This window comes from Protopterus annectens, chromosome 16.part0 (assembly GCF_019279795.1).
Source record: "Protopterus annectens isolate FY-2018-M chromosome 16.part0, PAN1.0, whole genome shotgun sequence".
In the NCBI taxonomy this organism is placed as follows: domain Eukaryota; kingdom Metazoa; phylum Chordata; order Ceratodontiformes; family Protopteridae; genus Protopterus; species Protopterus annectens.
This window is the reverse complement of record NC_056750.1, coordinates 181424231-181451898: the sequence shown is the minus strand read 5'-3', so window position 1 is coordinate 181451898 and position 27668 is coordinate 181424231.

The window sequence follows — 27668 nt, the reverse complement described above, 5'->3', positions numbered from 1 at the left end:
TAGCTCTAATGACTGCTTCAAAAAAGTCAATCAGGTTTAGTAGACATGATCTACCTTTTACATACCCAAACTGAATGGGGTGCGGGGTTTGGAGGTTACCTACATCTTTGTTTATAAGCTCCAAGATTATACATTCCATGGCCTTGCAGACCAGGCTTGTCAGGATAATGGGGCAGTAGCTTCCGGGGTCCGTGGTGGCACCCCCTTTGTGGAGTGGGATAACTGTCACTATGCGCCATTCAGTAGGCACATAGCCTGAGGTGAGGCTATGACTGAACTTGGTACTTAGGTGGGGTGCCAGTTTATTCTATACTTTGTGCATTATGCAGCCTGGAATGTTGTCTGGTCCCATGGATGCTGTGTTCTTGGCTTTGGAGAGTGCGGTCTTTACTTGTTCATCCGTGATTACAAGGTCTTTCAAGTCTTCCAGTATTAAGCTGGCCCCTTTGAGGGTGAGAGGGGGGTAAAGTTAGCACTGAACCTATCTGCCAGGATGTTGGCAATATCAGTTGGTTCTGTATATTTACTGCCATTGTGCTGTAGCTCAGAGCAGATTTGAGTGTTGCCATTGAGATTCTTGACATAGCTGCAGAATGCTCTGTAGTTGTCTTTGGAATCAGTGGTGATTTTATTTTCATAACTGGCTTTGGAGGATTTTATAAGGGATCTCAGCTTCTTGCTGAGGCTGACCAGGTAGTTCCTCCACTCCTGGGATTTTACTCTTTTTTGCAACAGCTTCTTCCTTCTGTTGTAGAGTTTGTTTATGGCAGGGGACCACCAGATTGGCTTCATTTTTTTGGAAGACAGCGTCTTGGTTCTGTTGGGGATGGCACGATCCATGCACTCGTGTATGTGCTTATACAGTGCATTTGTGTAAAATTCAATAGTCGTACCTCTATTTTTCCATCTGCATGGGTGTCATGAAGTTTGCCACTTCTGTCTTAAGAAGCATGAAGATGGCTTTGGAGTAGTTTTTGATGGTGGTTTCCTTCATGGGGGGTGGGTGTGGGATATGGATGTCTAGGGTGATTAGCTTGTGGTCGGATCTGACCAGCGAGGAGTTGACCTCTGGTGTGTAACAACAGTTACCAATATTGGTAATGACCAGGTCCATGATATTGCTGCCCCTGGTGGGTGTGTGGACAAGCTGATCCAAGGCACTGGAATTTATGAATTCCAGAAAACGTTGGGCGAATGAGTTGGTACAGGAGTAGTTTTCAAGTTGATGGTGGGGTAGTTGAAATCACCCATAATTAAGGTATTGGGTTGTACCTTAATATTTTCAAGTATCTTAAGAAATGAAGAGTGGGAATCCTGGGGCATGGTGGGGGATCTGTAACAAGCTACAACCTGGATTGCAGTCTTGCCCAGTGTTAGTTGCACTTGGATAATTTTGGATGCATTATGTTGAGCAACAAGCCTGGAGGTGTAATGAATATGGACATGCCTCCACCTTTAGTGTTTCAGTCCAGGTTAGGTGGCCGAAAGGTGTGGTATGAATTATAGCCTGGTAATGCAGGGGTGCTCTCTGGAGCCTTGAACCAGGTCTCTGTCACTGCACAGATGTCGATGTTCTCCATTTTAAGGAGTGTCTCAAGTGAGTGCATTTTGAGGTTTAGACTTCTAACACTGAGTAGCATTACTCTCAGAGTTTGCATGCTTGTACCTGTTACGGTGGTGAATTTAGCCTTTGAACCTTGCCTAAAAAAGGCACTATAGGGTTGGCAAGAGCCTTAGCCAGAATACGGAGTCCCGGGGTGACAGGTGCAGGCCATCTCTGGCAAAGCATCGTGGTCTGTTGACCATGTCATCCCAGGCAGACAGATACTGGATCCCCTTAGAATGACACCAGAAGCTTGGCCAATTGTTGAAGTCAATCATTTGTCCTTGTACTGTGGTATCATTCTGGGTGATGGCAAGATGCTACTCAGGGCTAGAGTCATACCTGCCTGGGCTACAAGAGCTCCTCCATGTCTCTTTTCATATAGTCCAGGGAAGTATGTCTCAGGTCATTCACACCAACATGGACAATGACAGAGACATATTTGTACTTGTTGTGGAGTGACCTGAGTGCATGCATTATGTTGTGGATCCTGGCACCCGACAGGCAGCTGACAGTAACTTTCTCCTTGTTTAGCCTGGTGAGTGGGACATCATTGTGCCTGACTATAGAGTCACCTATGACTAGTGTGTTGGGTACGTTGTTTGCCTTATGGGCTGATGTTGAGTGGCACACGGATTGTGTGAGCTATGTGTCATTTGGGTAGTGTTGCGGGGTGGTGGTTGTTTGTGTTTCAGCTTGGGAGTTCTCTGTTGCTTGGGCAGATTTTTATTGAGAGCCTCCGTGAATATGGGTGTGTGTTTTGTGTTTCTATGCATGGGCTTTGGTAGTGTGGGTTTTGAAGGACTATGTGTTGAATGTGGTGTGGTGCAGGTGTTAACCTTCTCCTCTTGACTGTCTAGTCCAGTCTTGGCTGGAGAGAGCTTGGCTTCCAGTTTGGCATCTCTCACAGGTTGTAGTGTTGGGTGGTAGGAGGAGAAGGTTGTTGGTGTACATGAGTCAATTGCTACATTGCCCCAAGATGCCCAAATTCATCAGGTGAACAGGAGTAAACAACAGGAGCTTACCCATGGACATGCCTGGATAGGCGCTTATTAATTTCAGTACTAAGAACTGTTTTCCTCTTGACAAGTGAGGAAAAGTCAAGTACTGTAGTAATTTGTAGTTTATTTAGTGCTTACAATGAGTTCTGAGCAAGTGCTGAGCACAAGGAAATAGTTTTGAGCGCTACAACTAAAAAAACAGGCTAGTTCTAGCTAAAACTAGCTAGTTTTAGCACCAATCCCAAGAACAGAAGCAGGCCACAGCCTGTTTGGTGATGCACAATCTTGTCCCAGATGATGCAGGGGTCTGCAGGCTTGTAGGCTTTTTCTGGTAGATGCCTCAAATAGCAATCAGACCAATCAGGTATGTTAAGCACAGACACTCACTCTCCAACTAGTAAGAGTCAGGAATCAATGCACTCTGCTCCCACTCTTACCAGGATCAGAATATAAGCACATATTGTAAGCTGTCACCTATAAAGCAGTTATTAAGCTTCCTGGTGATCAGCAGTTTCCAAGAAATAATGTAACTGCACTCCTTCTCTCACCAGGAGAAAACAGAAGAACTAATCCCAAGATGACTACTGAGAGGCAGAATGTGTGCTCTACAATAACTGGTGGTCTTGCAGTAGATGCTTAAAGGTAAGATGAAAAAAATGGTTTATCCTAAACACTGCAGTGTGCACTAGAGGAGTTAGATGTGAAAGTAGGTAACTAAGTTTTACCTGTCTAAAAGTTAAGTTTTAGTGGAGAGTCACTATTTTTAAAACAGCAAGATAGATTGGAAGGGGGTGGTCACTTTTGTATTCTGGTAATATGGAATACAGTAGGATGGCCAATAAATTTAAATAGTTGAAGGGGAGTGATTTCACAAAATGATAATTTTGTGTTACTCACACCAGCCAGTAAAAGCAGAGAGGAAATGAGATATATGGTCAAATTAATATAAATAATGTGTACAATTAGAGTGGGAAAGGGCTCCTCTATTACTTTTACCCCAAATAACTGATTTGTACCACAATGATGATGTCATGCTTTAAAATATGTTCTGTTTCACAATTGTGGTAAGACTTCACCTGTGGCACATGTGCTTAATGCACAGTTCTGTAGATTGTGGACTTGCATAGGCAGCTGTTTATCTCAAGCAAAAGACAACGTAATGTGCATGTAGTGACATTACATGGTGACGCATACAACAGAGCATCGATTTCTATCCCTTTTAGTTCTAAAAAAGGTGTTTCAACACATTAAGGATTTCATGCCAGACAAAGAGGTGTTCTGTGATGCTTGCCTTGAGAGTTCTCCTGCGGTGCATGCAGTCATTACTGACTTCTATAGCATGTGTACCCAGAGATACAGTGGTTCAAGTCTGGGAATATGTATGTGCAAAACAATATAGACAGATAAAAGTAGCTTACCTAACAGAGAGCGATATGGCTGATCACACTTGTGTGAACAGTAACATCGCTACATCCTTTTGATCCCTCAGAATAATCTGTGTTGGAGAAATGACCATCAAAAGCCTTTCTTAGGTCACACATTTAAATGTGCTCTTTGTGACACGTGTCCATTACAATCTCCTGTGGCAGACACAATATATACACAGCTCTGAAGAATGTGCAGCATGACAGAATCTAGTAAGCTATGTCTGTCAGATATCTTAGACAGAAATAGCTTATTCAAAGTCTGGCGTTATAGCACTGTAAGAGGGCAACATTTTAGGTGTCAGACTCCATGTTAGGGGAGCCATAACTATTCTAATAGGATACCGATGTAATCCGTTCTAAAGGGTTCTTCATGACACATCATATATGCTTCTTTCTGTGATGACAATAGTTAATGCAATTCACTCTGAGGTCTGACCTCAGGCATGTGTTTGAGTCTGGCAAGATGTAACTGCTGAGTATGTCAGAGAATGCTCACAGGCATTTAGTTTCCCAAAAGTACTGATCTATATTGCATGACTTAGTGCAGACATTTATGTATACCTTTTATTATTTGTTCACAATACAGAGCTTTAAAGGAAACAATGGCTTATCATTTCTTGATTTCTGCCATGCTGCAAAACTGTCACAAAGTGTGAGTAAACCGTTATGTTACTTTCTTGTTGCTTTGTTGTTGGTAGTTGATGCTATTATAGTCATTTCTATACTTCCTTATAAGCATGCCCATTATAATAATGTAGTAGTTGCACCCAGTTTACTACAAAGCACATTAAGCAATCAGTGTTAGCATATAGTTGTTGTCATTTGTTCTTTGTCAAACAGGAATAGAATTAAACTCTGGAAGAATGGTTTTGCCAATCCATAACATCTAATTTCATAACACTGAGACCCGAACATCTAAAACCCAAAACATCTAAAACCCATAACATTGAATTTCATAACATTTAACACTACAAATCACAAGAAACATCCCCTCCACATATAACGACACCAAACTACCAAACACACTTTTTACTAAGTTTCTGCAGGGGGGCAAGCCCCCCTGCACCCCTCCACACCCCATAAATTAAATATACCAACTCCAAGATTGCACTACAGTGGGAAAAGTTAATTTCATAACCCCACTGTATCAAGCCCCCCTGCAGAAACATAGTAAAAAGTGGGTTTGGTAGTTTGGTGTCGTTATATGTGGAGGGGGTGTTATTTTCATGTGGTTTGTAGTGTTAGATGTTATGAAATTCGATGTTTTGGGTTTCAGATGTTCTGGTCCTAATGTTATGAAATTAGATGTTATAGGTTTTAGATGTTTTGAAGAGGACCTGCATGGACAGATGAACAATATTATGAGTATATAATGTTTAAAGTCACAGTTCTGTATAACTGTCATATGCTTCTGGATTGCAGTTCATACGAACAGTCACACTTTTGACCATTCACAACATGCAGGTTGTTGCCACAAATGCTTTTTTTTGGAACTAATACTATTATTGCAATGATTTTGCAGGTGCCCATGAGTCTTCTCATTATATCCCCATTGTTACAGGTGTGTGCATTGCCATTACAACTTCATCATTGTTTCTTTATACACACATGGCAATGAAAAGGTTACAGTTCTTTAACCTATGTGTTCTAACATCAGTCATGTATGTGTAAGTTATTTCCTTTGATTATTCCCGTAGTATACATACAGTGGCAGAGTAGGTCTGTACATCTGCACTGTGGGTATAGGTAGTCACCCTCAATTCCTCAATGTACTCCTGTGAGTACAACTTTTTCGAGCAAGCCTCAGAAAATGTATAGTGGAAACAGTACATATCTTTTACAGCTGTCTGAACTGTTGTATGATGTACATTACTACATACAGCAATCTGAATAATGAGCTGATATACATTACATGCAGTATGTGCAATATTCCCCTAATGTGACTACTTTCCTTGCCAGTTGTTATATGTATCACATGTACCCCTTTGTTACACTGTAGCTATGTCCTTCTCACATCCTTTTCTCGACATTTCCTTTTCCTTATGTGGTTGTGTCCCAAGTGGAGAGGATTTCTTTTATAGTTACTAATAATGTTTAACTAGTGGTATTTGTACATTCATTTACTTAAATATAACTACGCAACACTCCTTAAGGTCCCCCTGCTCTTAATTATGTACTTCAAGTTACTCTTGCCTTGTATAGTGCGCCCTGCTTTCTTAATGGTGTTGTGTTTATTTGCAACTTGTTGTTTATATTGTGCGTTTGAGCCTCGATGCACCTCAACAGAGCCACTACCAGGTGTTTTGGGCACAAAGAAGTGTTGCTTTGCATGTAAGGTTGCTGAGCATCTTACATATTTGAGGAGCACAGTTAACAGGAATGAAACATGAAAGCTTATGCAATGTGTACACACATGATGAATTCCTGGGAAAGTCATTTTTAATTAATTTATGCATTTATTTTGGGGGGCAATAATTGTATAAATATAATTGCAAATATAATAATGGCCACCTCTACATTTTACAGCAGATTCTAGTGAAGCATGTTAGTTTGATTCTAGTGATGCATAAAATGCTTCCTCGCAGTCTAGTCTTTACTTCAGCTAGTAATCTCTCACATACCTTCAATCCCAAAAATATCCACTTCAGTAAATAATAATCTCTGTGCCTAGCCAGGAAAGGAGTGGACTTGTGGCTCTCCTACATATCTCTGTGACCCAGTACACAATTAAATCTCCCCATCATAGATAGATAGATAGACAGATAGATAGAAAGATAGATAGATCCATCATATAGGTAAACAAACGCAGAAGTAATAATTTGTTTTCTTTTACATGACAGAAGGGAGAGTGATGTAGATGCTAATTATAAAAATATAAATAATAGATCTGCTGTTGCTAAATCAGCCCAGATTCTATCTACACTGAAGTTATATAAAGCTGTAGCTGCTGTTAGGTTCACATATCTGCAGAACAATGGCATAGTTTGCTTGTAATCTTAACAAGCAATTTCAGCTGCATGTCTAATCTGTACAGACATTTGACCTTATGTTCCAAGACTGAATTTAAATTGTTTGGATCCTTATATTTCAAATGAATTACCTGGTGTCTAAGATTAAGTTAACCTTTTTATGTCCTTTAAGCTATCTTATTAAGCTTGGCCTTTAAAGTGCTATTTACTGAATAAAACTAATATTAGTTTTGAAAAGCAGTTAGCTGTTGTCTTTCATATTGCAGTGATCTCTTCCCTTTTGGTAAATTAGAAGATTGTTTACTTGATGTTAGCATGCGTAATATATGAGATGTCAGCTGTATTATTCCTTCCTGCACTTTCAGCAGTGTGAATGTCTGCTCCAGCCCAATGTGAATTCTAAACACAACATCATGTGAGCTCTGATTGTGACACACTGAACTCTTGACTATAGGTCACTGAATTCTGATTATGAGGCACTGAATTCACTTTGGCACAAACTCTGACTATGGGATGATGAACTGTCATTGTAATACACTGAACCCTGACTATGGGACACTGAACTGTGATTGTGGCACACTGACCTCTGTGGGACACTGAACTCATTGTTTCACACTGACGTCTGACTATGGGACACAGAAGTGTCATTTTTATACCATGAATCCTGACTATGGGACACTGAAATCTGACTGTGGCACACTGAACTTTGACTATGGAATACTGAACTCTGTAATACACTGAACTGTGACTATTGGACACTGAACTCTGATTGCGGCACACTGAAGGACACTGAACTCTAAAATACATCGAAATCTGACTTTAGGACACTGAACCCTGACTATGGGGTGCCGAACTCTGATTGCGGCACACTGAACTCTGACTATGGGGCACGAAATCTAATTGTGGCATACTGAACTCTGACTATGGGCCACTGAACTCTGATTGTGATACACTGAACTCTGGCTACTTTGATTGTGGCACACTGAACTTGACTATGAGATGCAGAACTCTGATTGTTGTATATTGGCAGCTTACTATTGGAGACTAAATTCTGGTTGTGGAACAGTGAACTCTAACTACTGGGCACTAAACTTTGTGGCAAACTCTGAACTTGGATTGCAGTACACAGAACTCTGGCTGTGGTACATTGAAAATTCTCATTGTGGCAAACTGTGAACTCTGTGGCATACCTTGAACTCCAACTGTGGCACACTGTGAACTCTGTGGTGCATTCTGACTTTGATTCTTAAGACTTTCCGAACTCTGACTGCAGCATGCTCTGAATGCTGACTGCCATCCACTCTGAACTCTGTGGCACACTCTAAACTCTGACTGCAGCATACTCTAAAGTCTGACTATGGTACATTATGAACTCAGAGCTTGCACTCTGTGAACTCTGACTGTGTCACATCAAGAGTTTGAACAGCAGTACCTTTCAAATCTCCCTGTTTTGGGGGAACATCCCTATTTTCAGGCCTGATTTGCTCATGTGCATGATATACCAATATTTTGGAGGTATGTCTCCATTTTCAGGCTTGATTCACCCCTTAACACATTTTTGTGAATCTCCCTCATCACACATAATTTCTGAATCTATTAAAGTACCAGAACACTACAATATATGACCAATATACTGGTGGCACCAATAATTTAAAAAGACAAAATCTTACACCTCCCATTTAAGAAGGAAAAATAAACAACTTTGTGTGGTAGAATTTTGCAATACACTTCATTAAAGTCTCCAGATTTTACAATGTCTTTTTGATAGTGTGCATATATTTTCCCATCCTTTTTACTCTTTTTTTAAATATATTTCTGAGTAGCATCCCACATTCCTACTGGGAATGGGAAGAGTTATATGCTATATGATATTCAATTTTTATGCTACTCAGATGCAAGATTTTCGGCTGGATGTTCCTGCTTTTCAAGGGTCTTTTTACCTAGTTTCAATGCCTGCAGTCTGAGAGACCTGCAGTTTACTATGAACTTTGACTATGGTATATTCTGAATTCTGACTGTGCCACACAATGAACTTTGACTATAGAACTCTGAACTCTGATTATGCCATATGTTAAATTCTGAGGAGCACTCTGAACTCTGCAACATTATCTAAACTTGGACTCGATACACTGTGAACTTTTGACTGTGGTACTGTGTGAACTCTGACTGTGGCACATTCTGAACTCTTATTTGTGCAAACTGAGAACATACCTTTTGCACACTCTGAACTCTGACTATGGCACACTGAATTATGTTTGTAACACACTGCCGCACACTGTACTCTGAATAAAATATGCTCTAAACTTTGAAGCATGTTTTGAGCTCAGATTTTAGCTTACTTAGAAATCTACAGCAGGCTGTGAACTCGGATTGTGGTATATTGTGGACACTGCCTGTGGCACACTATCAGTCCTGGCTCTGGTACTCTTTGAACTCTGACAGTGACATGCTGTAGACTCTGACTGTGATACACTGCAAACTCTAATTGTATTATGCTCTGACCTCTACCTGTAGCATGCTCTGAACTCTTGGCTGTAACATGGCCTCAACTCTGTAACACATTATGAACTCTTTACACAGTACATTGAACTTCTGCTATGACACACTATGAACTTAGAGTGTGGCACACTTTTGACTCTGAATGTGGCACAACTTAAACACTGACTGTAGTACATTTAATTCTTATTGGGGCATTCTGTGAATTCTGACTGTGACACACTGTTAGCTGTAACTGTGATATGACTGATATTTGGGATGAATTTTTCTGACTGAACACACTGAATTCTGAATGTGACACAGTGATAGTTCTAACAATGATATGACTAATATTTGGGATGAACTATGCAGTAGTTGCCTGGTTGCATATAAGTACTGATATCACCATCAGGAACATCAATGCCAATAAAGCAGAATTACGACAAACACAAAGTAAGGTAAGTAACACAAAAATTGATAGCCTGACAAAATCTCTCCTTGGACTCTGTGCAGGGGATTCATAAATGGACCACAACATGTATGCATAGCGGTACATTTTTGGTATTCAGCAACCACCCTAACATAGTATTGCATGATGCTTTAGCATGAAGACATGCAGCACCACACAGGTTTGGCCCCGTGGTTATGCTGAATGCTAAGGTGGCAGTCCAGGGAAGAAGCATTTGCTAATTAGCCATGTGCTCTCTCTCTCTCTCCCTCCCCAAAAATGCCTCCAAGAAGGTATCTACACTTCAAGTAGTTCAAGAAAACACCCAGTAATGTAGATCTGCCCCCACCACTTTATAGTATTGAATACAGACAATAGGCCATGTTCAAATATCTACCACAATCATGTTTCAAGGATTAGAGGGTGGGGGAGTCAGTAGGCACCAGGAATAACATATCTATGGAGTTCCTTCATACCATGGACATCAGTACTGGGATTGGAGGTGTTGAGAAACACAAGCCACCAGGGAAACATGTAACTGGACTGCCTTGCTAGCACAGGCATCACTACAGGGATTAGGGGTGTGTGTTGGGGGGGGACTAGCTACAAGGGATACATATAACTAAAGTGTCTTCATGGCAGGGACATCATTACTGGGATCAGGGGTGTTGGGAAACACTAGCCACCAGGGATACATGTAACTGAAGTTCCTTCACAGCACAGGCATCACAACAGGGATTAGGTGTGTGTGTGTGTGTGTGTGTGTGTGTGTGTGTGTGTGTGTGTGTGTGTGTTTGAGGTGTGGGGACTAGATACAAGGGATACGTATAACTAAAGTGCCTTCATGGCAAAGACATCACTACCGAGATTGGGGGTGTTGGAAAAAAATAGCCACCAGGGATACATGTAACTAAAGTGCCTTCACAGCACAGACATCACTATAAAAATTGTGGGGGGGGGGGGGGTTACTAGCCTCCAACGATACATTCAACTAATGTGCCTTCAAAGCACAGACATCGTTACAAGGATTGGAGGTGGGGGGGGGGGCACTAGCCACCAGGGATACATGCAACCGAAGTGCTTTCATGAAACAAACATCAGTATGTGGATTGGGCATTGGGAAAACAATAGTCACTGGGGGTACATGTAAATAAAGTTCTTTTATGGCACAGACATCACTATAGGGATTGGGGGTGAGGGAAAACACTAGCTATTAGGGATACAGGTAACTAAAGTGCCTTTGTGGCATGGATATTACTACAGGGACTGGGGGTAGTTGAAAACACTAGCCACCAGGGATACATGTAACTAAAGTGTTTTCACAGCAGAGACATCACTACAGGGACTGGAGGTGGGGAGGACACTCTTCACTAGGGATACATGTAACTAAAGTGCTTTCATAACACAGACATTAGTACGGGGATTGGGGTAAGTAAAACACTGTTCACTAGGGATGCATGTAACTAAAGTGCTTTCACGATACAGACATCACCATGGCAACTGGGATTGAGGGAAAACACTAGCTACTAGGGATATATGTAAACAAAGTGCCTTTAAGACATGGATATTACTGCAGGGATCTGGAGTAGGTGAAAACACTAGCCATCAGGGATACATATAACTAGAGCATCTTCATAGCATGGATATCACTATGGGGAAGGGGGCTGGGGTAAAACACAAGACACCACAGATTCTACAAATGTGCCAAAACAGTAGATCTCATGAGACTCTTCATGACATGGTCTAGGGACTCCATGTCCCCAGAAAAGCATTAACAGTGTTAGGTGATATCCTCTCAAATGTCATGCAAACACACTAGTTAGCCCCATATCTGTATGGGTAGCTAAAGACTGTACCTGTATGATAGCCCTGCACATTGGTTGATTGAGCTTTAGCACCATCCACATATCAGGGGCTATCTGTGATATATAACAATACTGAGGAACCCTGCTAGGTTGACTTACGTGGGGTATACCCAGGGCCATCTTAAGGCATGGGTACATTGGGCAGTTGCCCATGGGGCACCACAAGCAACAGGGCCCCATGCTAATCTATGTATATTGTGACTTGCTGTCAATGTTGTATCTTTTGGCTTTTCCCGGTTAGGGGTCGCCACAGTGGAACTCCGGTCCGCTAATGATTGGCAGTAGATTTTTACATACCAAGTTGCCAGCTCTGACGCACAACCTTCAACGAAAGTACGCCCATTCATGCATGTCTCAACACAGAAGATGCTTTAGCTGAGAATTGAACAGGACAACGTCATACTGTGAGGCGAGAATGCTACCGCAGCAGCACCACCACAGTATAACAAATAAATACTATGTCATACTAAATTATAAATATTTGAAGAATTATGAAAATTATAAATATTAGAAAGCGTTGTACAGTAGAGCGTTGATCATCCAAAATGTCAATTATCTCAATGCAGCCTTCCTAAAACATTAGTTATCCGAATGCAGCCTTCCTAAAAGCTGCATCTGTACTACTGCCTTGCTGCTTTCACTTCATCTGGATTTAATTTGGAATTTAATGTTCCATTCATTGCTCTTCCATAGTTCCACTTCAACAAGTAAGTGTCATATGAATTGCGTGTTTGTTTGTGTATAAAATGCCCCATTTAGGGATAACTGGTGGTTAATGTTACTTTGCTCAGGTTCAAACCCTGTACCTTAGGTACAACAGCCTGAATTCTCAACCCTACCACTGTTTGTGTTTCAAAGACTTAAGTGCATAGCTATCAGCTGTCCAGATTTTCACAGAATGTCTGGAATTTTTGTCTCATACTTTTGGTCTGTTCCTCTTAAGATGTGTGGTTTTCTGGCAAATCAGTGAGACTGATTCACTAAATATTGTAATGACAGCCATTTAAGTTTCAGTCTTCCTATCTTTCAGGAAATTCACTGTAGCAGAAAACCTTTTTATTCTAGCAACTTTCTAAGATTATACAAGCAATATCTAAAATGTGTCCCTGGTTTTGGGCCAATGCCCCCCCCCCCCCCCCCATAAATTTTGGCTTTTTCAAGATTTCTTGTTCTACAAAGTTGAGAGATATGGTTGAGTGTCAAGTGCATTTTACAAGAAAGTGATTGTCAAGTGCATTCTACAAGGAACTGAGAGCTTCTGGGGAAGAAAAATTTAGTGCTGCTTATGCCAAGTCTGTTTACAATTTGCAACTGTTGTTTAGAAAATCATATCACTATTGTGCTAAAGGGCTTAAAAGCATTGTTAGTAGCACAACAGGTAGTATACTCAGTTTTGATGCAGAAGACTGTGGGTTCAACTCCTACAGTATGTCGATAGATTGCTGATACTGTTTTTTATCTGGTTTAATTACATGTTTGATTATCCAAACAGTTTGATTATCCAAACTATCCTAGGTCTCAATTATTTCAGATAATCGACTCTCTACAGTACATGAACCATGAACTGTAACACCGTTCCTGCTCCTTTAAAATCACACACACACACATATATATATATATTTAAATATTGACTATAATTTTTTAACCAAGTGTGGCAACTTTTGTGGTCATATATTGTGGATTAGTCCTATATGTAGGTAGTTGTAGCAGTGGACCACTACTGTACATATGTTTTGAAGGCGTTTACTTTCCTCAGTGACCTAAATTTTCTACAGCTGAAACTGTACTAAACCGTGTTTTAATTTCTTTTTATTGTTTTTCGAATATCGGTGAATAACTATTTGAGCAGAAATTAAATGTAGTATTTTGAGTGGAGTGCAGAAGAGTAAAAGAGCTGCAGAGGAGAAGGAAAAAATGTACAAACTTCCAAAATTAACATCCTGTTTGAACCCGAGTATAACATCACCAGTTACTACAGCTGGTCCTTCAAATATGCATCCTCATCTACATCCACTTCTGCATTTAATCATCCGGTTCCAGCAGACATACCAATGGCATAATTGCCTGTTCCTACTGCTGGGAATATTTTACAAGAGGAAATGTCTAAATCTGTAACAGTAAAGGAGTTTGTGAGCCAAGACACAGATTCCGGGCTATGGAACATTAATGATACTAACACAGTGAATTACTGGACTCATAGTGGGCCGTCATCATGTCAGAATCATGATAGTTACTTTTCAAACTCACACGGAGTGTATAAAGGACCTGGAAAAGAGAATACTCAAACAAGGTATTTATCAAAAAATGTGTTTAAATGTCAACTGTGGAATGATGAGTGTGTAAAACATGAATGGCTACTCTATTTACCTTCCCAAGGTCATGTGTACTGCTTTGTATGTCATCTGTTGTCCAAGACAGAGTCTCCTTTTGCTACATCAGGATTCAATGACTGGAAACACAACAATGTTATTGTAGAACTTGAAAAGGAAGAAGAGCATCGTAAGGGCATGATTGCATATTTGATCTGACATGAAACTGGAAGTGTAGATTCCTTGTTACTTGAACATCATCGCTCAGATCAGGAGTATTGGCATAAGGTGTTGACATGTGTGGTTTCTATAATTTGCTTTCCTGCCTCTAGAGGTTTGCCATTTCATGGAGAAAATCAAATTACTGGGGCAGCAAAAAATGGAAACTATTTAGGTATTCTAGAGCTGTTCAGTGAATATGACCCTTTTTTGGAAGAACAACTCAAACTGTATGGAAATCATGGGAAAGGGAACCTATCATATTTATTGGCAGACATTCATGAGGAATTTATTGAATGTCCCTCTCACCAGGTTGAATAAGGAGAAAATTACAGTCAGCTGCCTGTCGGGTGCCAGGATCCGCCACATAACGCATGCACTCAAGTCACTCCACAACAAGTACAAATATGACTCTGTCATTGTCCATGTTGGAGTGAATGACTTGAGATGTACCTCCCTGGACTACATGAAAAGAGACATGTAAGAGCTCTCGGATCATGTGGCCCAGGCAGGTATGACCCTAGCCCTGAGTAGCATCCTGCCTTCGCCCAGAATTATACCACAATATAAGGATAAAATGATTGACTTCAACAATTGGCTAAGCTTATGGTGTCATTCAAAGGGGATCCAGTATCTGTCTGCCTGGGATGACATGACTGACAGACCACGATGCTTTGCCAGAGATGGTCTGCACCTGTCGCCCCTGGGATTCAGGTTACTGGCTAAGGCTCTTGCCACCCCTATAGTGCCTTTTTTAGGTAAACATCAAAGGACAAAACCACCACCGTAACAGGTACAAGCATGCAAAATCTGAAGGTAATGCTACTCAATGCTAGAAGTCTAAACCTCAAAATGCACTCTCTCGAGGCACTCCTAAAAATGGAGAACATCGATATCTGTGCAGTAACTGAGACCTGGTTCAAGGCTCCAGAGAGCACCCCTGCAATACCAGGCTACAACTCTTACCACACTTTTCGGCCACCAAACCAGGACCGAAACATTAAAGGTGGAGGAGTGTCAATATTCACCAAGGATATTCACACCACCAGGCTAGTTGGCCAACACAATGTGTCTGAAATTCTCCAAGTGCAACTAACACTAGGTAAGACTGCAATCCAAATTGCAGCTTGTTACAGATCCCCCACTATACCCCAAGATTCTCACTACACCTTTCTAAACATACTGGAAAATATTAAGATAGAACCAAACACCCTAATCCTGGGTGAGTTTAACTACCCTGCCATTAACTGGAAAAACTACTCATGTCCCAACACCTTTGTGCAACGGTTCTTGGAATTCATAAATTCCAATGCCTTGGATCAACTAATCCATAGTCCCACCAGGGGCTCCAATATCCTAGACCTGGTCATTACCAACATGGGAAATCAATGCTCCATACCTATGGTCACCCCCTCGTTAGTCAGGTCTGACCATAAGCTAATCACCCTTAACATCCACATCCCACCCCCACTCCCCCGTAAAGAAACCACCATAAAAAACTTCTCCAAAGCCAACTTCATGCTACTCAAGTCAGAAGTGACAAACTTCATAACACCCATGCAGATGGGAACTGAAAGTTCAACTGCTGAATCCTACACTAAGGCACTGTACGAGCACATCCACTCATGCATGAATTGTGCTATCCCAAATAGAACCAAAATGCTCTCATCCAAAAAAAGGAAGCCAATCTGGTGGTCCCCTGCCATAAACAAACTTTACAACAAAAGGAAGAAACTTTTGCAGAAAAGAGGAAAATCCCAGGATGCAAAAAACTCCCTTACTGGCCTCAGTAAGAAACTGAGATGCCTCATAAAATCCTCCAAAGCTAGTTACGAAAATAAAATTGCCAAAGATTCCAAAGACAACCACAAAGCATTCTATAACTATGTCAAGAATCTAAATGGCAATGCTCAGATCTGCGCTGAGCTAAAACAGAATGGCATTAAATATACTGATCCAAAGGATATTGCCAATATCCTGGCAGATCAATTCAGTGCCAACTTCACCCCTCTCACCCCCTAAATGGCCCATCTCAATACCGGAAGATTGCCAAATTCCAGTAATAACGGCCACACAGGTACAAAATGCACTCTCTAAAGCCAAGAATACAGCATCCATGGGACCAGATGACATCCCGGGCTGTGTACTACATGAACTACAATATGAACTGGCACCTCACCTAAGTGTCATGTTTAATCATAGCCTCACCTCAGGTTTTGTGCCCACTGAGTGGCGCAGAGCTACAGTTATCCCAATCCACAAGGGGGGATCCACCTTGGATCCCGGAAACTACCGTCCCATCAGTCTGACAAGCCTTATCTGCAAGGCCATGGAGCGTATTATCATGGAACTTATAAACAAAGACATTGGCAACCTTCAAACACTGGACCCCACCCAGTTTGGGATTGTGAAGGGCCGATCTTGTCTCCTGAACCTGATTGACTTCTTTGAATCAGTCTCCAGAGCCATGGACAAGGATAAGGTGGTCCACACAGCCTATCTAGACCTTGCCAAGGCCTTTGACACAATCCCCCACTCTGGAATCATAGATAAACTTACTAAGTTGGGCATTAATCCCTATGTCACCCAATGGGTTGCTAAATGGCTTACTGATAGAACCCACACTGTAAAAGTAGCCGACTCCAAATCCAGCTCCAGACAAGTGACAAGTGGAGTACCTCAGGGTTCAGTCCTGGGGCCGCTCTTGTTTGGCATCTACTTCTCTGAAGTACAGGTCAACACTAAGGGACTCTGGCTAACAAAGTTTGCAGATGACTGCAAACTGGGAGCCATTATTGAATCCCCAAATGATGTGGATACTCTACAAAAGGGTCTTACTGAAACAGATGCTTGGTGCCAGAGCCATGGGCTCAAGCTCAATGCCAAGAAATGTATTGTTATCCCCTTTGGGAAAAAACATGTATCCATGAATTACCATATAGGTGGCAGTACACTAAACACAGAAAGTGTGATAAGAGACTTAGGGACACAGGTGGACAGTGGTCTCACCTTCGATAACCACATTGCCACAACAGTCAGGAAATCCTTCTATGTGGCACACCTCATCACGAAGGGCTTTTCATCCAGAAAAAGGAGGTCATTGTCCCACTGTACTCATCCCTCATTAGACCCATTATAGAATACAACGCCCCATTTGGTATGTACCTCTCAAGACATCTGCAACAACTGGAAAGGCCTCAGAAATACCTCATTAAAAGAATCACAGGCCTAAAGCAGATGCCATATGCTGACCGCCTTAAAAAACTCCAGCTATACTCTGTCGCATATCGTCTACTCAGAGGCGATCTCTGCTTAACAAACAAGGCCATGTCAAACCCAGAGCTGTTGGACATGCTACACTTAAAGAAATCCCAATCCCTCAGAGCTACACGCTCCAGGGATCTAAACCTTGTCATCACAATAAACAAAACATGCTGGAGGGATTGGTTCCTGACCCAGAGACTCCCCAGACTCTGGAATAGATTGCCCATACATGTCAAGCAGATTGCCTCTTTGGACCTCTTCAAGAGGAACCTTGACGATTGGATGGGAGAAAGGAAATTCACCCCAGGGATCACGTCAGTCGCCCTGCTAGACAGGGGTCCAGGAAAGTAAATAATGTGGGAAGAAATAGCCAGGGAATTGTTATGGCTAGGCTTGTATAGGCCCTAGGGCTGATAGCCTAGTACCAACCTATGAACCTATAATGGGGCATCATGTCTTTTGTTTTATTCTTGAAGAAATAAAAGAGTCAAAGTATTACTCACACACTGATCAACTGACATTTACTGTCTGGTACATTCAAGGATGTGTGCCTGTGGAACATTTCATTAAGTTCATCCTCATCTTTTCTCATGGAGTAAAGAATCTAGCAGACAAAGTTGTAGATTTCCTTAATGAAAACAGAATTCTACTATCAAACTGCCATGGTCAGTTGTATGCTAATGCCTCAAATATGTCTGCATGCTATACTGGATAGCAAGCATGGATTCATCAACTGAATGAGTTTGCCTTCTATGTCCCCTGTGCTGGACACAGCCTGAACTTGGTGGGAGTAAAAGCAGCAGAGTGTTGTCTACAGACTGTAAAATTATTTGACTTTGTTCAATGTCTGTATTCCTGTTCCTCTGCTTCTACACATTGATGGAATGCTCTGGAATCATATTTAGGAAAAGATGTTGTGGTCAAGGGTGTGTCTGACATGAGGTGGTCATCACATTGGTATGCTGTTCATGCTATGTATGGTGGTTTTGAGAAAATTAAACATGTACTAGATTCTGTATCAGCTGACACTGAACAAGAAGTGAACACAAGGTTAGATGCAGAAGGATTGAGTGAGAAAATGGAGAACCTGATAATGATCTTTCTGAGCTGAGTGGAGGACAGCTACTGTCATCCCTTTGCACAAAGGTGGAGCATCCACCAATCCAGGAAATTATAAACCCATCAGCCTAACTAGCCTGATCTGCAAGGCCATGGAGTGGATTATCATTGACCTCATTAACAAGAGCATTGGCAACCTCCAGACACTTGATCCCACACAATTTGGTTTTGTCAAGGGGAGGTCATAACTGTTAAATTTGGTTGACTTCTTTGAGACAGTCACCAAGGCCATAGACAAGGGGAGGACAGTGCACACCACCTACCTTGACCTGGCCAAAGCCTTCGATACTATTTCCCACTCAGGTATAATACATAAACTAGGCATCAATCCATATGTTACCAGATGGGTAGCAAACTGGCTCACTGACAGAACCCACCTAGTCAAAATAGGGGAAGCCACTTCAAGTAGTAGACCTGTAACAAGCAGTGTATCCTAGGGATTGGTCTTGGGGCCTCTGCTGTTTGGGATATACTTCTCAGAGGTGCAGGACAAATGTAGTGGGCTATGGCTGACCAAGTTTGCAGATGACTGAAAGCTGGGTGCTGTCATCGATCCCCCCAAGTGATGTGGACATCCTCCAAGAAAGTCTCACCCAAACAAATGACTGGTGCCAGAAACTGAATGCCAAAAAATGCATCATCATCATCATCATCCCTTTTGGGGAGAATGACATCCCCACAAATTATCACATTGATAATAAGGCACTAAGCACACAAACAGTCGTGAGGGACTTGGGAACCCAGGTTGATAGCAAACTGACTTTTAACCACCACATTGCCTCCATTGTACGGAAAGCTTTCTACATGGCCCACCTCATTAGTAAGGGTATCTCATCCAGGGACAAGGTGGTCATAACATCCCCTGTATTCTTCCCTTATAAGACTGATTATTGAATACAATGCCCTTGGCATGTACCTCACAAAGCACATGCAGCAGCTGGACAGATCACAGAGATTCCTCACCCAGAAAATCCAGGGCCTCAAATACCTATCCTGCACAGATAGGATAAAAGCCCTGTCCCTCTACTCAGTCTTCTACAGACTCCTCAGAGGTGACCTCTGTCTGGCACACAAAGTAATCTCAGACCCCGCCCTGATGGGACTGCTGCATATCCGCAAGTCAAGCTCCACTCGAGTAAACTACATGTGATACCTCAACCTGGTCTGTGACGTCAACAGGACTTGTTGGCAGGACAGATTTGTGTCCCAGAGACTCCCCCTTTTGTGGAATAGACTACCTCTCCACATAAAGTAGAGTACCTCATTAAACCTTTTTTAAACACAACCTGGATAACTGGATGGGGAACAGAAAATACACCCCTGGGATTCCACCTATGTCCCTATTGTACAGTGGCATAGAGTACTGACTTGTTGGAACATGGGCTAAATTCTTGACTAGGCTTGTAAGGGCCTCAGGGTCAATAGCCTAGTAACTTCCTATGATCCTATGATTCTGACAAGTCTTTGGAATGGCATTATTGAAAGAGTGAACAAACCAAGTAATGTACTGCAGTCAGAGGATGTGAGCACCCTTTTTGCCATGAATCTTTTTGAGTTTCTGAAAACCTATCTTCAGGAAATTAGAGACAAATTTAGTGAGTATGAATTAAAAGCCAGGAGTAGGTGTTAAGATTCAGATTTTAGCTATGTGAAAAAAAACGGAACGGAAGCGAAGTGTGCGTCTTACTAGATATGATGGATCAGAAGAAGAGGTACTTCTCACTAAAAGTGAAAAGTTCAAGGTAGAAAAATCCCTTTCTGTTCTGGACTGTCTTATCTTTGAGTTGACAAAATGTGCAGAAGGTTATTCATTGACTGGGAATCTGTTTTCCTTCTTCAGAGAACTGAAAACAATTGGTTCTAATGAGCTAAATGAAAAGTGTGAAAATCTGGCTAATGTGTATCACAAAGACCTTGATTATGCTGACCTTTTAAATGAATATGTTCATCTCAAGCACTGCATTGTTGTTGGTGAAAATTATGAGACTCTCCCTGCATTGTACAGAAAAATAATTTCAGACAACTTGAAATCTGTGTTTCCCAATGCTGAAATTGCAATCAGAGTATTCAAATGCATGATAGTATCCAACTGTGCAGGAAAATGTTCATTTTCAAGACTGAAACTTATAAAAATCAGCTTTGCAGCACAATGGGGCAGCAGCGTTTGAACTGGCTTTCATGTATGTGTATGGAAAATGACATCCTCAAGACCATAGACTTCAAGCCAATTATAAACCAATTCTATGCAAAGAAATTTTGCAGATGTTTATGTTGAACACTTGATTAATAATAAATATTTCATAATTTCATACTGTGCCATCTGCGTCTGTATGGTTTACTAGTTGTAATATCATTAATTTGTTGAAGTTTTTGTGTTTTTCAAGACTCGCGTTATATTGTTCAAATGCTTATGCTGACTAATCTTTGCTGTAATTTTTTAATGTTTAAACACTGATTTTATTGGAAGTATCAATAAATATATGTTTAATTTTATTAGCCATTTTATTTTTTAATCCTGTGAGTGATTGTGTAGGTAGGGGCCCCAGAGTACAGCTTTGCCCAAAATAATACTGTTAAGATGGTCCTGGGTGTACCCACATCACATGCATTGAGCTCCTCAGCTGCTGCAGCCAAAGGGCAAGCAGAACTGATGCTCTCAGTCGTGTATCTGTCTTTTTATACAATGGTCCCCAACCAATGGGCCACAGACTGGTACTGGAATGTGGATCATTTGGTACTGGGCTGCACAGAAAGAATAAAAAACTTTTTATGTTGGGTGCCTGACTGTTCAGAAAAAAGTGTATGTGTGTATGTATGTTTATGAGTGTGTTTATGTTTCTGTCTGCTTGTGTGAGTAAGCGTGTGCATGAAAGCAGAATGTATGTATATGTGAAAGCAGAAGAGACTGTGTATGTGTGTATGAAGTGAGCTCGATCGAGACATTATTTTATACTCACTAAGCAGTAATTTTGCTGTTTAGCAAGTGTAAAATAAAAATAAATGAAACCGAAAAAGTGTGTGTGTATGTTTCTGTCTGCATGCACGACTGAATGCATACACAAAAGCAGAAGAGACTGTGTGTGTGTGTGTGTGTGTGTGTGTGTGTGTGTGTGTGTGTGTGTGTGTGTGTGTGAGAGAGAGAGAGAGAGAGAGATAGAGTGAAGAGTGAGAGCGAGCCCTGGCAGCAGCAGCATCAGTTAAGAGGTTTGCATACCTTTCAACTATACCTCTCAACGTTTCTGCACAAGAAATCTGGATAGAGTCACAAATAATGAGGGACAAACAACCAAAAATGAGGACATATTTTAAATATTGCTCTTATAAACTTAGAAAGTTGCTAAAATAACAGGTTTTCCATTAGCATGTGTTATCTAAATGATATGAAGTCTGAAACTCAAATGCCCGCAATTATATAAAGACTTCAAGCCCCAGTCATTTGCCAGAAAGCTACACATTTTATGAAGATGGGACCAAACATACTAGCCAAAAATTTGGACATTCTGTAAAAATCTGGACAGTTCAAAGGTATGCTCTTTTGACTCTTAGCTCAAGATGTCTAGATAAACCTAAAATAAATGGGACAAAGGCTCACAATATGAACATATTTTCCTTGATTTTTAGGATTTGTGTTAGCATACATTTTGTGAAACAGGGGTATGTGTGGAAAAGTGAGTGAGAGTGACAGTATTGAGGTTTGCATAACTATGGACCTTTCAGCTGAAGAACCCTTGATAAACTCTAAAAATAAAGAGGGAAAAATGCTAAAATTTAAGAAAAGATTTTAATTACTTCTCTTATAAAATTACAAACTTGCTTAAATAAAAGGATTTGTGCTAGTGTGAATTTTCTGAAACTCAAATGTTAGTATAAATTTTCTGAAGAAAATCTTATTTCGGCTTTTTCCTGGTTAGGGATCACCACAGCTGATCACCTGTCCATTCAGGATTGGCAGTGGAGTTTTACAGTGTCGAGTTGCCAGACCAGCGCCCAACCTTCCACAGAAGGCACACACATGCACTCACGCCTAGGGCTGATTTAGAGTGTCCTATCCACCTACAGCATATCTTTGGGGTGTGGGAGGAAACCGGAGCACCTGGAGGAAACCCACACAACCACAGGGAGGACATGCAGACTCCACACAGAAGGCACCCCATCTGAGAATCGAACCGGAGAACCTTTTACTTTGAGTTAGCAATGCTAATCGCTGCACCACTGTGGCCACCCTAAATTTTTTGAAGAAAATAATAGCCTGAAACTCAAATGTATGCCATTATACAGTAACTTCAGTCTCCCATGACTGGCAACAAACCGGGTAACAAACCAAACATTTTAGGAGTAAGAGACCAAAAAATAAAGTAAACGCCTGGATATTTTTAAGCATTATATTTGGAATGTAAAATGCTTCCTCCAACACCATTAACATATACTACAGCAAGTTTGAAACATTACGTGAAAGAACTATTTTACAGCAAAAATATATAAAAAAGTAATATAAAAGTAAGTACAACACAACAGTTTTACAAAGAGCTCATTCTCTAATTGCAATAATGCCCTCCAAGGTATGTGTTAATGTGTAATTAATGCCCTTCAAGGGGTGTACACATTTAACACACATCCTGCCGGGCATCATTTCTTGTTTATTATGCTCAAGAAATGGCTCGTCCCTAGAAAATTGGTTTACATGAAACTGGTCCATGGTTCAAAAAAAGGTTGGAAATCACTGTTTATATATATATTGGTAGAATTTATTGGTAGAACATAAAAAAATACATGTAACTTTGCCAATGAAAATAAGTAATGAACACAAGTGGGTCTACTTTAAGCTCTCGAAAGCTGTAAAACCAGGATCCGAATCGCACGACATGGAAAGAGTGAACCGCGAATACGTCGAACAAACAAAACCATGAAAGGGGAAATATCAAAATCACATAGTTGGCCCATCTGTGGTATAGCTCCATAAGGTAAGTTTGCGATAGTTACGAACCTTAGGGTTAGGGAGGGGTTAAGGTAAGTGCATAGGTAGGTAGTGTATTTAAGGTTTTGTGAAGGTAATGTATGTAAGGTTTAGTGTAGGGTTTTATTGAGTGTATGTGTGTGGAATATTTAGTTTGTTTGGGTATAGCTCCAAAGGGGAAGTGTGCGGTAGTTATGGACCTGAGGGTTAGGGAGGGATTAAGGATAGTGCATAGACAGTTGTGTATGTGGGGTTAGTGTAGGGTTAGCAGTAGGATTTTGGTGCATTAATTTAGGGATAGAAGTAGGGATTTGGTTAGTGTATGTATGTGTTTTTTTATTGTGTTTGGGTAGGTAGTGTGTTGCGGGTGGTGGGTTGGCCGACTATGATGGTTCGAGGTTTACATTTTCATGCTTTAGTACGTTTGATGTATCCGCGGTTCACTCTTTACATGTCGCGCAATTTGGATTTGGGTTTTTCATGTTTTGAGGGTATAAAGTAGACCCAACACAACTAACACAAAAACACACTTGCAGTTAAACAGAAAGTTCAGTTTCTGTGCTGCATTTGTGAATGTAACCTTAAACAGTGTACAGAGTTGCAAACTGCTCATACAGTTCATTATTTTCTCCTAACTGTATTCTCATGAATAGAACCATACATAAACAAACAGTCATTTACTTCAGTAAGGAATCTCCCTGTACTCCAAGCTGCCAACATAAACTCAGTGCTACAATCTGTAATTCTCCAAAGCAAAAAGGTTTAAAACATCTGTCACCCCAAGTCTTTTGTGCAGCAGCAGATGATTACTTCTTATTTGGCCCCTAATTCAGTGCCATGGCACCAAAAGATCCCTGCCTCTGATGAGGATTGCCCTGGAGAAGTTACCACCCCTTCCAGTGTGAACCCATCAGGTTCAAGCAAGCTAGAAGATCTCTAGGCCCTTAATAGTGTCGGCATGGTTAACCATAAAATTCCTTGTGGTATTGACACATCAGTAATATTGGTACACATGAGAAGCGGACATACCAGGTGGTGAAGTATAATGGGTGATGCTGTACCCATAAATGGAATGACCGTACAGCTAGAGGCCACCTGTGCAGTATGACTTTTCCTTTTTTTGTTGATGAAGTCCATAGAGAGGGGCATAATCTGTAACTAACATGAACTTCCTGCCTAACCAGAAATAATACGGAGAGCTTAAGGCCCATTTAATGGCCACAAACTCTCTTTTGATTGTGAAATTCTTAGCTTCAGTCTTATTGAGTTTTTTGTTAAAGTAATATACCAGATGTTCCTCTTTGCCTATGTTCTGTACTAGCACAGCCTCCAAAGTCAACCTCTGAGGCATCTGTATGGAAATCGAGGGGCCAAAAGAAGTCAGGGAATACCAGGACATGGTCTGCATACAGTCATTGCATAAGCTTTTGGAAAACCAAACCTCCCCCTACTCCAGCAAAACTCCCTTGGTGAAGTTGATGAGAGGGGGCATGCTATCAAGGCAAACTGTGATATAAACTTTTGGTAGTAAGCTGCCAGTCCTAAGAAACTCTTTACTAACCCCTACATTTGGAGAAAGGGATAGTTCCTAACAGCTTCATCTTTTTCCTTTTGAAGTTTTATTAACCCTTTCCTATTGCATATCCAAGGTTTGCTCTCTTTGCATTGCTGAACAACTTACTGCCTGTACCTCGCCTGAATAGGAATCTCAGTCTTCTGAATGGATGACATCATCCAGATAGGCTGTAGCATACTCTTGATGAGGTTTTAGCATTATATTCATTAGCCTTTTGAACTGGCTAGAAAACCATGGAGTCCAAACAGTTAAACCATACATAATCAGTACATCAGCTGGGGAGAAAGCTGCTTTTCCTCTATCCTGGTCTATTAAAGGGATTTGCCAATAACTCTTTGTGAGGTTGAAGGTGGTGAAGACCTCTGTCACCTGTCTCTCCACCATCTAATTCACCCCAGGTACAGGATAGATACCAAATTTAGAGATATGAATTTGTTGCCATGCCATCTGGTTTTGGAATCAAGGTCTTTCCTTCATATTTTATGTTTTGTCACCAAGTTTGCTTTTGCTCTTCTGGTACACTTTAGCAGTGACATAGCTTGAGTGGGGCTAAGGGGCTAGTTGCTCTGGGCACAAAGTGTTAGGAGGCATGATCAGCAGATGCTGATCAGTCATTGGGGCATTACAGGCACTCAGAATTAAATGCCAGTGTTAGATTTGTAGTCAGGGCTGAAAAGCTTTAGTGCTTCATATGTGCTATAAACTGTAGTAAACCTCTTGATATGTAGCAAGTACTTTGCTACTGTTTAAAAGGAGAAAACTTTTTTTGGTCCTAAAGTAACTTATTTTCTCTCTGTCTCTCTCTCTTTTTTTTTTTACATTTTTTTTGCTCTTCAAGGCAGACTTACAGAATGGTACAGGGTGCCAGAATTGCCAGTGTTAACTCTGTCCTGCAGGACCTTAGTTTGACCATCTCCCCAAGACTGCTTCTGATGCTTAATAAGAATTGTTTTCCATAGTAGTTCTGAGAATTATTCTCATGGAGCAAATCCTATAACTTCAGCCTTTAAAGTCCAAAGACAATTTCATCAAATACCACTGGAGGGACTGAGTTCACATTTTCTTTTGTCATGGTCTCCATTTTGGGGTATTTTGTTCAAAACATTTACTAGTACTTTTCTCCAGGGTTTTGGAACATTCACGTGATATATTTGCTGAACTCATCTCTTTCCTAGCTAACTTGATATTTAATGTCACTTACTTGTTCAATAACCTTATAAGGTCCTTGCTACTTAGCAAAGAACTATTTTTTCAAAAAAGAGACCAAAACTAAAATGTGATCCCCTACTTGAAATGCCCTACTTAGGGCAATTCTGTTATATACTCCTTGTTGGCTCCATTGAGCCCTTTTAAAATGTTTTCATACAAGTGTCATTTTGGATGTCAGTCCCTTGTGAAAATCCATAAAAGCCATCCTCGCCTCCTTGCATATTCCCTTCATTATGTCTAAAGGTATCCTGCCATATAATAACTCAAAAGGACTAAACCACGTGGAAGCTTGAAGTACCTCTGAAATGAAGAACATTAAGTATGATAATAGATGGTCTCTGAATTTTCCGTTTTTCTCTATTAATTTCTTTAACATGGACTTCAATATCCATTTAAACTACTGCACTAACCCATACATTTGGGGACGATACACTGATGCCCGTGGCTGTGTAACCTGAAAACTTAGGCATAGGTTTTTCATACCTTATAACATTAAGAGTGTTCCCTTTTCTGTCAAGATTTCTGTTGGTATCCCTACCCCAGAAAAGAGTAAAACTAATTCCCTAGCAGTTTTCCTGGATTTAGTTTTTGTATATGGTATCACCTCAGAGATCTGTGTGGTATAGTTCAGCAACACTAACATATATACTGGTGTCCACTGATGGACTACAAATGGTACTACTACAGCCATTATAATTCTCTCAAATGTAATTTCAGTTATGGCCACAGTAATTAAAGGAATTCAAAATCTTGGGTAAAGACCCATCCCCTGACAGTCAAAGCAGCTAGCATCAAAGTTTTCAAGTTCTGTTATTACACTTAACCAGTAGAATTTATCCAGGATTCTTGCTTTAGCTTTGTCCATCCTCCGATTGCTTCACAAAGCATGGCTGTCTGCTAATTTCATGCTATTTGTCTAAGAAGGTCAGATACCAGTGGCTGCAGCATAGCCCCTTCTGTTACCATACCTACCCTATGCAGGAGCTCATTCACTAGTTCATAATAAGGGTAAGCTGGTAGAGGTACTTTGGAAACATCTTCTCTAGGTTTTCATCCTTCCACTGGGCTCTTTTAAAGCTTAGTTGGCCCACCTGAAGAACAGACATATGGTAGACCCTATAACACAAAACTCTTGTAGATAGAGGATCTTACCTCCTCTTTAGACATAGCAGGTACAGGGAATTCAAAATGGTAACTCACTACTACTTTCAGAAGTGTTTTTTAACTTCC